This window comes from Chelonoidis abingdonii, chromosome 2 (assembly GCF_003597395.2).
Source record: "Chelonoidis abingdonii isolate Lonesome George chromosome 2, CheloAbing_2.0, whole genome shotgun sequence".
NCBI classification, from domain to species: Eukaryota; Metazoa; Chordata; order Testudines; family Testudinidae; genus Chelonoidis; species Chelonoidis abingdonii.
In genome coordinates, this window is record NC_133770.1 from 144,518,733 (window position 1) to 144,537,224 (window position 18,492).

Below are 18,492 nucleotides of genomic sequence, written 5' to 3' on the forward strand. Positions count from 1 at the left end.
TTTCACTGCTGCAATACAGAAGAGTATAATAGATATGCTTAAAAAGCACATATACTAGAGGGTTACTTTTAGCTCATAGTGTTGGTTAGGCAAGGCCCAATCCCGCTATTTATGAAATAAATGGCAAAAATTCATATTGATTCCAATCAACAGGATCAGGTTCTGACTGGTTTAAATAAAATGTTATTTAGAGTTTTCAGATGAAGCAGCTGATATATTTGAGAATGAATTGCTTGTTGTCAAATAATTTAGGCCCTAATTCAGCAAGTTACTTAAGCACATGGTTAAAATTAGTGCCATGCCTATGCACCTTAGTGAACTGGGGACATATTGTGCATTCTGAAATACAGTATGTGTGAGATACAAAATTATTTTAAAGTCATGGTTAATAAATATGAATAAATTTGCTTTATGGCCCTAATTCAACAATGTATATTAGCATGTGATTAAATGCTTTACTAAATCAGGGTCATAAAACAGAATGTTTATTCAGAGTAAAAGGGGACTTTATATTTCCTTGGTAAACAATATGGGTGAAATCCTGTGTCTATTGTAGTCAATAGACAAACTCACCCTGTAACTTCCTAAAAGTAACTAGCAATTCTGATTATCTCAATTTGTGGGTCCAAGCCTAACCCGCACCACTTCCTTCACCCTGGACACCTTCAAGCAGGGACGGCTCCAGGCACCAGCATGCCAAGCGCGTGCTTGGGGTGGCAAGCCACGGGGGGCACTCTGCCAGTCGTCATGAGGGCGGCAGGCAGGCTGCCTCTGCAGTTTGCCTGCAGAGGGTCCGCTGGTCCCGCAGCTTCGGTGGACCTCCTGCAGGCATGCCACGGAAGGCAGCCTATCTGCCGTGCTTGGGGCGGCAAAATTCCTAGAGCCGCCCCTGCCATCAAGTATCCTGATTTTCAGAAATGCTAAACAGTCACCTTCTTAATCAGGCCTCTTTATGATATTTACATTTGGGGACTAAAAGCAGAGGTACCCAAAACAATGTGTCACATTTGAAAAGTAGACCTAGAGGCCCATGTTAATGATCCTTATGAACCAAAGACAAGACAAGACATTTGAAACTATTGATTCACTCAGCTATATTTTAATTTTATTCATTTGGGTGGACGGAGTTGTTTCAGTAAGGAGAGAATATCGAAGTAAATTTTAAAATTTCAAGGCTTTTGACAATTTCAGCAAGACTCTCCACTTTATTTAAATCTGGTTTTGTATTTAATTTACCTTAAGCAGGAACTAAATTTCTATAACCTTTAGAGTTCTGTTAGTGCTTGTCTTAATCAGGAATCTTAATGAAATTCTTTCCTCTATTAATAAATTACATGACTTTGCATTTAATTATAGAGCACTGATTATAAAATGAAAGTCTGTAAATGAACCTTCAAGATAACTTTGGCACTGCATGGAAACCATAAGTGCAAAAGATGAATAATAAGTGCCCTAAAGTCATGGCCTTACTTCTGTAGAACTGCACCATTAGACTATCTAGGAACAAAGTAATGGAACAGTGTTACAATTTGGGAGACTCTAGAAGTCTGGCCAAATTATTTTTTGCTCTGCTCTGAGAGGCTGTAGTCAGTTGAACACCTGGTTCATACAGATCAGGAAGGTCAAGGCAGTTAAAAAGACAGGGCATGTTATAGTAATTTTATACTGTATATCATCTGAGGGTTAGGCTTCTTGGAAAGCAATGTTTTCTTTTTCCAAAATACACTACAAAAATGAAAACCTCGCCACTATACATCAGCCAGAAGGCTTGCCAACCATATATAGGATGACTTTACAATGTATAAGTTATGGGGAATATTTTCATGAAGGTCATTCAAGCTTGGATGGTGATCCTTGCAGGATTGGCAATTTCCTGGGAAAAACTAGTTTTTGACAGGGTGTTGGTAAATACCTGTTTAAACCCAGTTTAAACCATGAAACTGAGAAAAATAATTGCAGGTTCAGAAAGCATAGAACTCATAATTTCAAACTTTGGATACGTCCATTGAAAGCTGAAGAATGGGCATAGTATATCAGTACATCAAAGTTTGTCTTCTACTTCAAAATGCTGCATGACAAAATGAAACTGCAACTCTTATGATTCTGATTGCTAATTCTTTCAGCCTACAGTTATGCATTATTGTTGTTTTCATATAATCAGATGTTTACTTTTGTTTATATAATACTGAAAATTGAAATGAGTCAAGACATATAACTTCCTTTAGAAAATACTGAACCAAGATGTACAGACATTCTAATGTTCTGTATTATGATATATATATTAGTATACTAGCCCATTGCAGTTTTACTTTATTAGTATAACCCTAAATTAATCTATGAATTTACTGCCTTATGTAACCACAATATGAGTATGTAACTAAAACGAAGTGTAACGTGGTATGCATTAATGAAACCATTTTTAAAATAGAAAATGCCTTGAAGTGGGACTAAATAGTTTTTTGTGAGGCAGAAAAACATGATTTTGCCTTGTAAAAACCACCACAGGTAAATATCAGGCTACCCCTGCCTCCTCATGCGTGTGCTTTGCATCTTTCTCTATTTTTTTTTATAATCCAAATGTCCTCAGATGATATATAGCATAAAATGGCTATAGTATGTGGCATCTTTAACTGATTTGCCCTACTTACACTGTGTATTGTAATTGGTCATCTAACTCTCTTAATCTTCCTTTCACTGGAATTAATGGAAGTTTTATCTTTGGAAGACTGAAGTGAGAATAGGCTCCCTCAACATTTACACAAAAGAAAAAAATAATCAGTTCTAGTAAACTGCAATGTCCCCACTGTTGAGCTGAGAGATCCCAGACAAAGTGAGACAGCAGAAAAATACTGCTCATAAAGGAAAACTTATTTTTTTAAAATTTTCTTGGTATCCATAGAATATCAGGGTTGGAACGGACCTCAGTAGGTCATCTAGTCTAACCCCCTGCTCAAAGCAGGACCAATCCACAAGTAAATCATTCCAACCATGGCTTTGTCAAGCGTGACCTTAAAAACCTCAAAAGGAAGGAGATTCCACCACCTCCCTACGGAACTCATTCCAGTGCTTCACCATCCTCCTAGTGAAAAAGTGTTTTTTCTAATATCCAACTTAAACCTCCCCCACTGCAACTTCAGACCATTACTCCTTGTTCTGTCATCTGCTACCACTGAGAACAGTCTAGATCCATCCTCTTTGGAACCCCCTTGCAGGTAGCTGAAAGCAGCTATCAAATCCCCCCCCCCCTTCATTCTTCTCTTCTGTAGACTAAACAATCCCAGTTCCCTCAGCCTCTCCTCATAAGTCATGTGCTCCACCACTCCAATCATTTTTGTTGCCCTCCGCCGGACTGTTTCCAGTTTTTCCACATCCTTCCTGCAGTGTGGGGCCAAAAACTGGACACAGTACTCCAGGTGAGGCCTCACAATGTTGAATAGAGGGGAATGATCACATCCCTCAATCTGCTGGCAATGCCCCTGATTATACTTATCCATCTAGAGATATAAGTGCCTTCTGAAATTTAGAACACAGAAATCTACAATTGTCAATACCACACTTTCGTTAATCAAGTTTCCGTTTTACAAACTATCAAATTAATAGACTTTCCCACAATGATTGCATCGCACCTTTAATCATGGGGGGATAGGGGGAGAATTTGTCTGGCAGGCTGGATGAAGGGAACAGTTCTTTATGGCTGGGGGGGTGGGGAGAGAGGAAAACTGCTGCAAAAGGGAAGGGGTCAGTGTGGTTGCTCACTCATCCACTGGGAATGAAGGGCTTTAAAGGGCAGCCCTGTGTCTGAAGTCCCCTTTTACATGGAGCAGGCTGAGGCAGCAACCACCTTCCCTTTCCTTTAGGTGGTGAAATACCAGGTTTGGCCAAAACCTTCTGTGGGCATTACACTGGATACCTCCTTTTTAGGGAGTCTGGGAAGGAATTTTTCCTTTACCAGCAGATTGGCTTGGGTGCAGTTGGGATTTTTTTGCTTTTAAAGGAAGTGTTTGTTAATGGAATGAACAGGGAGGGGGATGAGAGTTGAGGACTCCTATGACTGGTATAGCAGGGAACCAACCTCCATTTCTTATAGCCCACATTAATCCTCCTATGGGCGGGGGTGGTGAGAATATCATCATATCCCAGTGATGGATTGGCTGCAGGAACCTGGATAGAAAAAGAGGGGGAGCTGGCAGAAGCCCCTCCCAGGTAATTATGGACCAAACAGGGGTTACCTGCACTGTACACTTTTATCTGCTGGGTAGTCCCAAACATCTAATAATAAAGTTGCCTCCTGATTAAACCCATGTCAGAATGTGTCCTCTCCTTCTTTCAATATAGCTGGACAAAGAAATGAATCTACCTAACCATACCATGAGACCTCCACTGAAATCATCCTTCAACCTCCAGCCTCTCCTCCTCTGAACTCCAGCCTACCACAAGGCCTATAAGAAAAGATGGACTTTGCACTGTGCCTGCAAAGTCAAGAAATCTGGGCTCTTCCAGCAATGGATCAAAGCAAATAAAAGAGTTGATGACCCCTCTGATAAAAAAATACTGTTTCTGCAGCCTGCCAAATTTGATTTGCTGCAAGAAACCTTAACTAACATTTCCATTAATGAAGAGCTTCACAGTGGAATGAGATTTTTTTTCCTGAACACTTCATCTCTCCATAATTACAGCATATGCCAAAATGTGAGGCACACACCCCAAACTGGGTGTGAATGATTAGCCAGTGGATGCAGATGTATAAATGAAGATGAGTAAGTCTTGGCAGAGTCTCTGGAGGGCATATTTGTTTTATTTTCCCAAAGGGATGGTCAGTTATTATACATTTCAGAAATGCTATCGTAAGACATATAGTTTGCTCCCTTCAAACCTCATTTTGCAAGACTACCATAAACCTAGAATATAGGGCAACCTTTTCATTTGCACAAACTCACATGCACAGTTCATTTACTCCATTAGTATATGATGCCTACTTGTTTTTTATTTATCTCTAAATATTCAAATGTTAAATGATTCTTCATCACATTGAGTTTGGCACATCCTAGCCACAATAATCCTAACATTGTGCATTTAACAATTTAAATTTGTACTATGGGATATTATCTGCAGCCATTGTGCAGCATAAATCTTATTAATAGCAATTCCAGCTGTGTACCAATTAGGGTGACGAGGTGTCTGGTTTTCGAACGGAACACCCAGTTGAAAAGAGACTCTCGTGGCTCCGGTCAGCACTGCCGACCTGGCCATTAAGTGTCTGGTTGGTAATGCTACAGCACCAAAGCAGGCTAGTTCCTACCTGTCCTGGGGCACTGCGCTACGCCCTGGAAGCAGCCAGCAGGTCTGGTTCCTGGGATGGTTGTGGGGGAGAGAGGGGGACACAGGACTCTGAGTGCTGCCCCCACCCTGAGCACCAGCTTGGCCAATAGAAGCTGGGTGGGGCAGTGTCTGCGGGAGAGATTAGCATGTACTCCGGAGCCTTTTTACTTAAGCATTAAAAAATACAGAGCAAAGGTTTGGCATGTTACTTCAGTATCATGTAGTGTTGATCAACATTAAAAAATGTTCTCACATATTTAAGCCTCATCTACAAATATTGAGGATTTGCCATTGATAAGCAGAGGTTTTACCCATTGGTTTCTACAGCATTTAACTTTTTATTAAAAACAAAATTCAAGTTTCTAGCTCTTATGGCCAAAGTTGATATGTAACCTTACACAGGGGAAATCTTATTTATTGACTATCTACAGGAAGCCTGAAAGAACAGAAAGGTCTGAAATACATGTATTGATTTCAATGGAGCATATTAAATGTGGAGTTACCCCTCTAAACTGCTGTATAGCTGGAACTTTTGGGGGGCAGCAATCTTCTCACTCATTCTGAACAAAATTTGACCCTTTGCAGCAGGTAGGATTCTATGTAATGATCTACAGGATGATCTGTAAAGGGTTGCTCATATCCACTGTTTCCCTCCTGATATCAACTTCTAGACCAACATATTGCTCATGAAAGAACACACAATTACAAAAAAGTATTTTGTGAACAATCACTGTTTTGTCATAGGTAATTTCTGTTCACTCTCCCTCCACTTGAAGCAAGCTACAGAAATAACTCCTGAGATTTGCTACTTTCAGGAGCTCAATCATTGAGCCCCTAGATTAACATAGAATTAAGGTTTAGCTAAATCTCAAAGATGAACAATGAAAAAAAGGCACTCTGGGATATAAAATTCTGATGGTTACAGCCTTAACAATTGGATGGGTGCAGTCACTTGTTTTAATTTAAAGTCTTTGAAATATGCTGTGTGTCTATTCCTGAGTCTTCCCCTGTCAGATCAGGTGCCAATAAGATGTTCATTATGTCTTCTGTATCACTTTGGATTATAGCTTTCAGGCTTGGATTAAGCCTATTCTTAGTGTTTCTAAATCAAAGCTATGTATCTGGTTTTCATTCTGTCAGGAGAAGTATCTAAGTAGTAGGATTTGGTAGGACATCCTTAATAGCTCCAACAATAAGCCTGACACTAAGACCTTTCAACAGAGACAGATTTAAAATTAACAGAACAGGCACATGATAATATATATATGTACTACATTAAAACTCAGTTACAATGATCAGAGGAATGCAAAATACATGTGTCTACTGAGCGACTATGAAAAATGACATCAGAATGCAGTTTCAGCTCCCCTTAATTTATGTTAGACTATATTTACAATACTCAGTGTATACCATATAAAATTTAAAAATAGACATATTTATTAAAATAGAATAACTTTAAAATAAATATTTGTATTTGTAAGTCCTTGTTCTGCCTTGTCTAGCAAAACCGTGCTCTGGATTGGTCACTGTCGGAAGACAGGATACTGGGCTAGATGGACCATTGGTCTGACCCAGTATGGCCATTCTTATTGTCACTTTTACCTCATAGATCCTGGCTGCAGGGTGTAAATCAGCTCAGATTTTGACCCTTAACAACTAATTGTGCGCATGAAATGTGAGAGATGTCAAATAAGGTAACCTTTACCTCGGCAAGGGGTTCTCCCATGAACTCTCACCCTCACAAAGACAATTCATGAAGAATCTTTGGATACATCAGAACCAGGCAATACTTCAGAACAAATACATCCATTTGTGATGAAGACATAGATCTCATCAACCACAGTAGAGTGTAATTTACTGCAGGTAAATATCAAAGAATTCCTCTCACCTGAAGTTACGAATGGCAAGAACATGACAAATCTCCCCTCCACCATTTTCGCTTTCAGAAGCAATGAGTTTGAAACAGCGTCCAACTTCTTCCATGTTACAGAACTCCCCTAGGTTTTCACCCCAAATCGGCCATCTGGTCACACAGCCCTTTTGACCCAGCATCTGTCACAACTCTTCCTCAGAGCTGTTCTGCTGCACAACTTTAAATTCATTCTGGTCCCTTTCCTTACCTCCAACATCAGAAGCACCAGAAGTCACCACCAAGTCTAACTTCCTCATAGCACTCTTAGCTGCAGGTATCATTTGCTTGTTAGTATGTAGGCACGTTTAAGATTGCTTCAGATCCTGCAAGTCACATTTTGAGGATGAAGTCTACAAACCACAATGTTTCAGCTTTTTAAACTGTTCTTTTGTATTTCATATGTATTCTATCTTGTAAATGAAAATCTGTTTTGGACTAATAACATTCCCCCAAGGTAAAATAATTCAGAAAGCCCTGAAGTTCAAGAAATGGATAGGCTGTCCTAATGTTTGTGGACAGTTTGGTGTTCCATCAGTCTCATTCAGCTGCATGGCATGGCAACTCATCTGGACCATATACTATATAATAAAGGTTAGCGAAAGGTCATTTTGGGGTTATGAAATTTTCCGCACAAGTGTGATACACCATTTCACATACGAAGCCTGGAGCAGCTGTTTTATAAAGATCAAGTTATGCTCATGGGTCACTCATTTATTTGCTTCTTCAGGCAATGCTCACTGAAAGCAGCAGGGGCTACTTGTACCCCTCCATTCTGTTCCACCCTATCCCTGTGTGCCTCCCATCCCCCTCTGTTTTCCAGGGAGTCCCAGCAACTCCACCCCACCTCTTCACCCATACCAGGCATTTTGTGTACCCTTACAATTCCCCAGTTCATGTTTCCTATTTCGTTTTTCCATCATACCATGGTCCCTCTTTCTCCTCCACACCAGGGATCTGGGGGCCTCCAATGATACCTCCCTACTAAGGTCCTCCATTTTTCTCCTCAATGCCACAGGTCGCTGTGCTTCCCTCCATTCTTCTCTCCATCACATACTAGGAGCTATGCCTGTACCTATTTCTTCTGAGACTGTTCCTGTCTTAGCCTACCCATGTCTAGAGGGTCACAAAGTTCACTGCTTCTTTAGGCTGAACTCATTATACACACAGGGACTCCTTGCATCCCTCCACCCTCCCTCTAAAAGCTCCTGGTGTGCCACCCTCCTATCCTCCTCTATATCAGGGAGACATGTGAATATGTAACCTTGTGTAAATCGTTGAATTATTTATTTTCTTTCAGATTGGGAAATAAAATCACTCAGAATATTTTGAACTCTGTTAGAATGATGGCCTGAGCTGGAGTGTTATTGTTATCCTGGAAAATGTCAATGGCTTTCATCAACCAATTCTCTGATCTACAGAAAGTTACAAACCTGGTTAAAACTAATAGTGTACTGGCCAGATGTAAGGGGCTCTGTGTGTCCCCTATTTTCCCTTCTTTTTTTTCCAGGTTTCACCAAAATCAATGAAGATCTGCACACTGATGTGTAGAACATTTCCTGACATTTTGGAATTAAGCAGGTGCAGAATCCAAAACTTTATTATGTTACTGATAGAGAAAAATGCCATTAAGTTGAGAGGAGGGCCTTCTTATGCTCAGCTAAACAGTGTACATTTAGGGTAACTCCATTGTAAGAAATAGAGTTACTCCATATTTATATCAGGGTAAAGGAACATAATGTGGCCGCATATCATTATGAGGCCACTGTATAATTTAATTTGAAAATAGTTTTTGCTTGAATTTCACTATGTTCTAAAGAATGGCTCAACAAATAAGGATGCTAATTATTATTTCCTTCTGAAGTTTTATTTTGTTCCCTAGCACATTTTGCTGGAATGACTTATACTGTGCTGCTTAATGTAAATCCTGTATAAACAACAACAAGAGGAGAAAAATCAGAGATCTACAACAACAAAACAAAGCAAGATTTTCTTAAGATTATCAGTTTTGTAAAACTTTCTGCACCCATGGTCACAACACAAGGTGAGAGAAAAAATATGACACATGCACTTCCAAAGGCATTTTTTGGAAGAAGAAGAAAAAGAAAAAAAGCACTGTGTGAATGAAGTGCCTTAAGAGGACATATTATTTTGAAATAATATTAAATAGTATAAAATAAAGGCAAAAATATGCATCCATGTATAATATCAAGGCTGATTTCTCAGGCCTTTAACTGATATGTTCTAAAAGTGATAATATGCAAGTGACAAGATTTATTTTTGGTGGGGACAAAATGGCTCAGATAATTGGTAACGAAACTCCATATTTTTGAAACTCTGTTGCATCTTCTCTGATATCCAGAATATACATGCAAATACAGTTTGATCCAGTGCAAATACAAAGACTGGCATCACTAGCTATCCTGAGATGGCTAATTATAATCAAGTTTCATTATATCAAATGACTGATTTTCCTTGATTAGAACAGACATAGTACATACTTTACATGCATCTGATGACACCATGACTAAGGCTGGTTAAAGGAAGTTGGTCTGCAGTAAAACCCTCCGCAAAGCCAACATACCATGATGGAGATCTCAGTTGCTCTGTACTGTGGCAATTGCGGCACTGCAACATTGTTTAAGAAATCTTAAAGGCATATTTTATTAAAATATAATTATAATTAGATTTTTTCTTGTCTATTAAATCACATTATTTTATTTAATATGCAGTTCATTATAAATGTACTATTACTTCAATGGCACATACGTATTTATAGGTGTTAAACTCATAGGAGAAGGCAATCCTACTAGTAATCAAAGATTTTAGTTGCTATTCTAAAAGAGGCTGTGTGAAAGTTTGTTTTGATCAATTTGACAAAAAGTGCAAAGAATACTTAAAAATAAAAACCTGCCGTCCTTGGAAAAGGAAATTGACCTCACAAATAACTGCAAAACAGGTTTCTACTATGATAGCATTTTGTACAGATCTCTCTTGGTCTAAATTGGCCTTTAGAATACATTGTTTTTAAGTATCTTTTGATCAGATACTAGCAGATTTTTTTCTAGATTTACCTTTTGGATATTTCAATATGCAGATATAACCCTCATATAAATATGCACTATTTTGATGATCATTTTCTTCATGTAACTAACCCATTACTGTAGTTTTTGTGGCAGTTGTTTTGGAAGAAGTAAAACACATTTGTAAACAAATTAATCAATTTCAAATTGTGTAAAACTACTGTTTGTTTCTAAGTCACACAGTTCATATTCAAAACAAGCTGATAATTTCAAATTGCCTGCCAACACCTTCACTTCTAGACCACCAGTTCAAATTCAGCGCTGTTTACTAGAGACTAACATTTTGGTATTGACTGATAGCTGTTCATTTTTTCTATTTGAAATTTTGTCAGTTTCACTGCTCATAACAGATTTCATACCCCAGAGAGCACTAGCTGCCAATTGAATACTAGCTGCCCATTTTGGCAGAGATGCCAAGGATTGACTGCACATGAATGCCAGAAGATGGCAGTGTTTAAAACAGCCCATCAATATGGCAACTTTTCAAAAGTATGAAATTTATATAAAATGTTTTGTTTTATATGATGGAGAAAAGCAATATACTTTATATTTGACATCACAGGACAAAATATACAAATGGCATATGAATAAATAGTCATATGCAACAGGTATAAGCTCCACTATGAAGCAATATAGTAAAATAAATGGGGAGAGAAAGGGATGACAAGAATTAGATTATTTAGTAATTTATTTATATGCAGAGCCCTCAAAAGTATGGTGGATATGGTGCAGACAAATAAAGAGGATGCAGTCTCAATAATATAGGGGAGATAACTGAAGGTGCTCTAAAAGCATGTAAACACAAAAGGCTGTCAAACAACTTAGCGGGGTACTGGTGTGGGAAAGGTGAATTCAAAAGGATTACAAATGCATTGCAAAATAGTTACTCAGCACTAGAGCATTAGACTGGTCAGAAGAACAGCTGGCTATACACAGTCAGTGATGAGGATTGCAGAGAAAAAAATCCCTAGATGACTGTTTGTGATTAAGAAGAACTCGATGACTAACAATGGTTAGGAGTTCACCAAAAAGGATCACATATAGACAAAACTCTGACATGAGACCTTAAACCCAGAAATTTCCTCATCAAAGTTGAATTCCATAACAGGATAAACATGTGTTACAGTTAAGTTGTGAGCTAAAGTATAATATATCACAGATGAGGTGGCAATATTCATTTGGTAAATCACATGTATTATGCATCTACTGCACTATGAATTTCTAAGGTACCTATCACAATGGGTAACATTGACTCATTTGCACCCTGTCCATTAATCTATATTCCTTGTGTCTATCTGTGATATTCCAAACCTCTGAATATCTTCAAGCAGTCAGATATATGATGGTAACAAAGCATGATAGTGTAGATCTTGTCTTTCTGTTTACAATGTCAATCACATGCCACTGTCCTGATTTTTGAGACACCTCAAGCCACTGCAAGATGCTCACTCACCTTCACAACTCCCCCAAAGTAAAAAAAACAAAACAAAACAAAGCACACCACTTACTGAGTCAAAACTAAATACAAAAAATCAGATGACAGATGCACATGAAAGCATCAGTTGGTACAGAGTCTTCTGGAATCAACATCTGAATGATCATTTCGGTTCATTAGGATCAAGAATTGTTCCAATGGCTTTAACAAGTTTCACTAGATGGGATGTGTTTTTATACCATTAAAAATCTATCACACTATCTCCAAAAAATTTTCGGGGGGAGCGTATTTCCTTACTTTAAGATAGTGTTATCTGACTGTAAGAATGAGAAGGCCCATGGAATGATGGGGAATCATTGAAGGATTAACCCAGAAAGGTATTCTATGATAATTATATTAAATCCCTTTTGAGAAGCCCAGTATGGAATCGCAATGGAAAGATAGATAAGAAGGACCCAGATGCAGGTTGCAAAGCTGGTTTCCTCTATTCTATGCTAGAAAAAGAAACTCCAAGGAATGCTCTTATCTTTGGAAAGATTGTTAGGCTAGGCCATAGGAGAAGCCAACAGCATCTACTTATTAATAGGAACCACCATTTTGGAGTCTTCTGAATTAACCTGAAGTGCAGCTGATTAATAAGTATTATACAACACCATAAGGAGGCAGAAATGCATCATTGCACTCTCTCATTAAGTTAGAAGAAAAGGAAAATACATATTTTCCATGTATAAACATTTTTTATCTTCTTGCTTTGTTCTGTCTCCTTATACGTGGTGTTCATTTAGTGCAGATTATGTAATCCTTTTAAAAACTAACAAAAACTGGAAAAGAAATATGGAAAAGCAGAGAGGGCAAAACAGCTGCAAATATATAAAATCAGCAATACATCTTGAACTGAGTCCTTGAAATCAGACAGTGTTTAATAATTTGTGTAGCCCTGCTTATTACATTAAGCATAAAGAGACTGTATTTTTAAAATCTTCTAATAGTTGAATATAACAATATTCTTTATTATGTTTCTAAAAGCAATATAAATGTAATACTCATACTATGAATTTCAACTATAAGAATATACACACAAAATATAATCTATAAGACAAATAAGGGTACTAGCATTTAGCACAATGGGAGTCAGGAGGAACTAATGGCCATTGTTTCAATGGTTTGGGGGCAGACACATTCTGAAATATTGTTCTAGTAAGTCACCAGCAAATATTTGGCTGTCAAAGGTTCAGCAATAATGTCAGTTCCTTTGCTAACAAACTATAGAAAGTTTGGATATGATAACCAACACAGAAAATTGTGCGAATGTATGACATCTATTTCCATTCTCTGGTTTCTCTCTGATCACTTATACTACAAAAATAATACTTTCAAACACTGGTTCTTCCAAGAAGGAAGAAAGAGGTATCTGTGTTATCAATTCTAGAATGGTCAATAAGGCTTCTAAGATCCAGATAACATTAGGAAATAAGATATTATTTTGATTTATTTGTATTATATTAATGAAATAATAATAATAAAAAAACAACAAAACTGAGCCAGTGTCAACTAGGGAATACTATACAGAATCTAGTTTAAAGGACCCAACAATTCTCACCTCTAACAGACCACCAAACCTGTCCAACCAACGTCCTCAAGCAAAGGCTTTAGCAACAGGTGAGGATCATGGGTCAAAAGTCCTGGGCAGGGCTACAGAGACCAGTGTATGAGGCCATGAATCCTGCAGCTGGAAAAGCTTCCTCAAAAATACCCTGCTGCCAAGCCCCACACCAGCTGATCTTAACTTTTGGGGAAGAACATAAGAGAAACAGGGTTTTTTTAAGGTTGTCTGGACTGAAATCATAAAAAGCTTTCAGAGCTCAAAGCTAACACCTTGAATTGAACAGGGAAATAAATTCAAAGTACAGCTACCATATGCTTACACCAGTAACAAAACAGTAGCAACTTCATAGCCAAGTGTAGATGGAAGAAATAACACTTGGCACAGCCTGAAAACTGCTATTTGGAAAAACTCAGTGTTTCTGAATAATAGCTGAAAATGTTTGGCTCCTCGACCTATTCAAGGGAAGGTAAAACTGGGGTTGCCAATGGAGGAGGGAAAACAGATGGGTCCCATTCCTAGATATCTCCAAATAGTAACAGAAAACAGGCAGTCTGTTCTGTACCTCAAAACCTCCCATTACAGTACAATGTCTTTGGGAAGCTGTCTAGCTATCAGCAGCATGGTCTCTCTCTAATAACTGTTTAGGACCTTTGTGATGCAATTCCTCAGCTCAAGCCTAACCAATGACAGCAATAAGAGCAGGACTAATGTGACTTTTGTTGCTGTAAAATGGAGGTTGTGAGCGTACTGATAACTATATGTATAAGAACCTTTACATTAGGACCAAGTGGACAGATATAGCTTCATTATAAACTTTGTATGTGAAATTTACACAGGCTGAATCAAACCCACTAAAATCAGAACTACTTCTGTAACCTGGGGTGACAGGGCTAATCATGCTAATTTAATTCCTTCAAAGCTGATTCTGGATTTTCTCAGTACAGCCTCCACTGGCCTGTATACCTACTGATTGCCTTCTGTTGTCCACCTGCTGAACTCCTATCAACCTATATGGAATTTACTTAAAAACTATTTTTGCACATTGAACTGGTAGAAGTTTCACTTAAAATCACTAAACACAAACATGAACTATAGAGACAGCTCTAATATCCTGAAAATAACCTTGCGACACAGTCTGAGAAGTGTCTATGATTTCTTTCAGAACATTTAAATACCATCCTATTTTAGAATTCCTATTGCATCAACCAGGCACATGGAGAACAGTTGTGAATGCAATGTTTATTAACAGGGTAGAATCACAAGTTACTGGACATTGTCTGGATAAAACTAGCCTCCATAGACAGGCTGCTATTGCTGTTGTATTGTGCATAGATAAAACAGAAATTGATTTCTAAACAAAATAATTTCCAGTAGCTTACAAGTATCAAATGCAAAGGAAAAATGGAACAAAAATCAAATCAATCAAATAATCAATCCCCAATACTTCTGGGCTTCCTCTAAAGTGAAGCAACACATACATTTTTAGACAATGTGATTAAGAACAAATGTTCAAAAACAGTAACAATTATTTTTAAACACGAGCAGAAAGACTGAAAAATAGTTTATATGATTTATAAAGCAAACATACCTCAAACACACAGGGATCTTAGTAATTCTTTGGCAAAAATTACTATCTCAGCTGTCTTTTTGTCTTCAGCTCTTGCATTTGTTGCACTGACCTAGGAAAAATAAATCTCAACTTACTTTCAAACAGAAAGCATAAGGCTATACCAAAGGAAAAAAAATGTTAATAGCATTGCTGTTAATTCCTCAGTAATCCTACTTCATTATCGTACGGAAATAAATCTCAGAAAAGGATTGCCTTATTAAAAGTAAATTAGAAAACTGAATGTCATCAGCGCAGGGCGGCATTCTTTTAAAATGCAGTCAGCACGGCAGCATATAAATAGGGCACTATATAAAAATGTTCCTATCACACAATCTTTAACAGATTTTCAACATATTTGTACATAATGAATTCCTAAAATAAAATATGTCTACATCATTTACCGTGATCTTTCAAATGAATAAAGCAACAAAAAAACAAAAAACCCAACAACAAAAGTAATCATTTGGAGTCTACTCAAGGAACACTATTTTAAAGGTATGTAAGGTGCAGACATGAGTGACTATTGAAATATTATTCATGCCATTTTTCAGTGTCATCAAAATATTTGATTTACCTTGGAAGACTGAAAAAACTGGGAGGTTTTGTTTTGATTTAATTGCTATACATAACCCGTGATTAAAAGGCAGTGCAAACTCTTATGCACATTTTAAACACATATCTGTCCCTAGTTATAGTGATGGGTGAAGGGTCTGAGCTGGGCAGAAGCAATGCACAGTAAAAATGCAAACTTGGGACATCTCTGCACAGTGCATATCATATTAATATAACTGTTCCATCTAGCACCACAATATTTATGCCTCACACACATCACTTTCAGGCATGTTATTTGAAAATAAGCAGTATCAAACAATCTATCATTGGAAAAAACTCACCAGTATTAAAACAGACAAAAACACTACTTATATAGAAATATGTCAAACTTTCATTAAATATATGGAAGAAAACAGATGTGTACAAGCCAAGTACCCCTTGTCATTTTTCTCCTCATTAGTATCACTATTTCTCTTCACTTTTTCCAAAATTCTATTCTAATTCTTTACCCTATGGTCATCCTCTGAATATTTCTTTAACTGACATAGCATTTACAGCTATATAATGCAAAAGCTGTAATAAAATTATTTTGAAGAAAACAGTGTAAAAATGATGGTGCAGGTACAATATAAGATTAGAAGACCTAGATCTGAAAGATACCCCACTTCATGGAACCTAGTTAACAGCTGGAAACAAGTGGTGGAGACTTTTAAAGCATTCAAATGAAAAAACATATTCCTTTTGGCCGTGTTCATGACACTTTCCACAAACATACTATTTTTTTCACTGAATTCTACTCCCATAAATTCAAAAGGGATTTGTGTTTTGTGAAAGTGATCATGTTGGAAATGTCTGTGGAAAGAGATAAAATTTTGAGGAGTGGAGCAAGAAAAGGAGAGTACATTTGATTATTTGTATATCAATACATAATTATTCCTCTACTTTTTCTCTCATCTTAAAAGTTAATCTATTTTATCGATCTATATTAGGGGTTTTATACTGCTGTTTATCACAGCACTATCTGAGCACCTTACACATGAAATCAATAGCAATAGCAAAGTCCCTAGTGATTTTCATTGTCCCAGAGGAGTGGAGCTGACACAGTGGTTCATAAATTGAAATATGCTTTTTAATGTAATTAACGCTTGATGCATTAATTGCTTTGAAAATTAGAACCAGAGCTTTAAACTGGCATCAGACTCTGACTAGAAGCCAGACGAGGGATTAGAGCACATATCTGATGTGCTCACAGCAGTCTAAGCCAGGGAGATGGTACATAGCCGTATTCTATACCAGCTAGAGCTTGCATATCTTCTTCACATTAAGCTTCAGATCCAGTGAATTACAGTAATCAAAACTGGAGACGAGAAATGTATGGATCACTGTGGCTGGTTCCTTGTCCAGGATGAAGGGACAAAGTGAGGAGCCAAACAGGACCTTGAGGCCCATGCCACTTTGATGAATGGGGACTGCATGCCTTCTATGAAAAGTGGAGACAACATCCTAGCTGACTCTTGAAAATGATTCCCCAGGTATGTCTAAGGCTCCAATCAACTTGGTATCTCCGTGCTGAACAAAATATAGTCTGGAAGCCTCTTTCTGGTTTTCAGCACAGCAAGGAGGGATAAACAATTTTTTTAAAAAAAAATAGCTAATATATTCACTGATTTGGTTTTGTACGCAAATAAAAAATTATTGAAGAAATATGCCTTAACTCTTGCTCTAGGCTCCTGGGAATGCCTGTTTAGAAAATTTTGTGATGGACAGTCAGAAACGAAAATACATTCTTAGTGTATTTTCATTGTTGAATGTCATGATGTTTCCAGGATAACAACATGCAGGAAAAATATTACTACTTTCTATACAAAATGAATAAGCACATCTTGCTTTAATTTGTAAATTACTTTGTTGTGTCTAAAATCATTAGATGTGGTGGAAAGAATTGAGTGCAATGAAATTAGTTTAGACCACAGGGGTCCACTCCCCCAAAATGGCTTGCTGGTAGCTTGATCCATTTTTTAATTAAAGCTTGGTTTTGTTTAAAGCAACATGAGCATACATTGGTAGTTTCTGTTTGTGTTTGCACTGTAGATAACTACCGGTGTCATAGGAGACCTTTTTATACCCCATCACTAAAAGATAAGATGGAGGAGGATGGGAGAGAAAAGTTGGTGTGCGACATCTTGATGAAAACTTCTGCCCCGAGCTTGCAATCAACCCCCAGACAAAACATTGCAAAACTTGAAAGCCTGCAGTTTTTCTTGCTTCTCACAGGAGGTTAATATTTCATTGCTGCACTTAATACACATCTCAGCATGTCTTCAGCTATATAAAGAAACAAAACTTGTGCATGACAGCAACACTATTAAAGATTTAGGTCTGAATTGTAGTCACCTTAAAATTTATAATCTAACATGAAATGTCTCCAGGATTAAAAGAATAATTAACAAATATTACACCATTTTCCTGTAGTGAAATGAACCTATAACAGACACTGATTATGTAGGATCTACATTACAATTTGTGCAGTTACTCAGCAAAAGGAGCTTCAGTTGACCAAAACTCCTCACTAGATGGTTCTTACATCATGGATGGAAGCATTGTTGAGTATGGTAAAAAAGATAAATGCATTGCATTTTATTTTTTTCTAAATTAGTTCCATTGACAACAAAGAAAAAAAATCATGGAACTTGGCATCCTCTCAACTCCTACTGATATGAAAGAACCAGAACAGGTAGCAAAAGGGGAAGATGTGGTTCTGTGGCACACCCACTGATTCCACATGAACTCAAAGAAGTCCCTCTTGTAGAAGTGGAGATAGTTAGTTTTAAATATTATTTAGACGTGGCATTGATTTAAAGTGTTGAGAATAAGCCTGAACACTCCAATTTTTACTCTTGAAAATCATGCTTGAAAAAACATTTTATAAGACTCTGCTTGCACACCAACACAGCAGAAACACAAATTATCAGGCTGCAA

General features: G+C 37.5%; 1 protein-coding gene across 2 annotated transcripts in view; it reads right to left on the reverse strand.

Annotated features, from left to right (window-relative positions):
- Positions 1-18,492, reverse strand: part of CDH18 (cadherin 18) — a 973,183-nt gene that overhangs the window by 536,369 nt on the left and 418,322 nt on the right. For both annotated transcript variants that reach the window (XM_075062696.1, XM_075062695.1), the window contains one exon: positions 14,941-15,031. The gene's annotated coding sequence lies outside the window, so the exon portion shown is untranslated. The remainder of the gene's footprint in view (positions 1-14,940; positions 15,032-18,492) is intronic.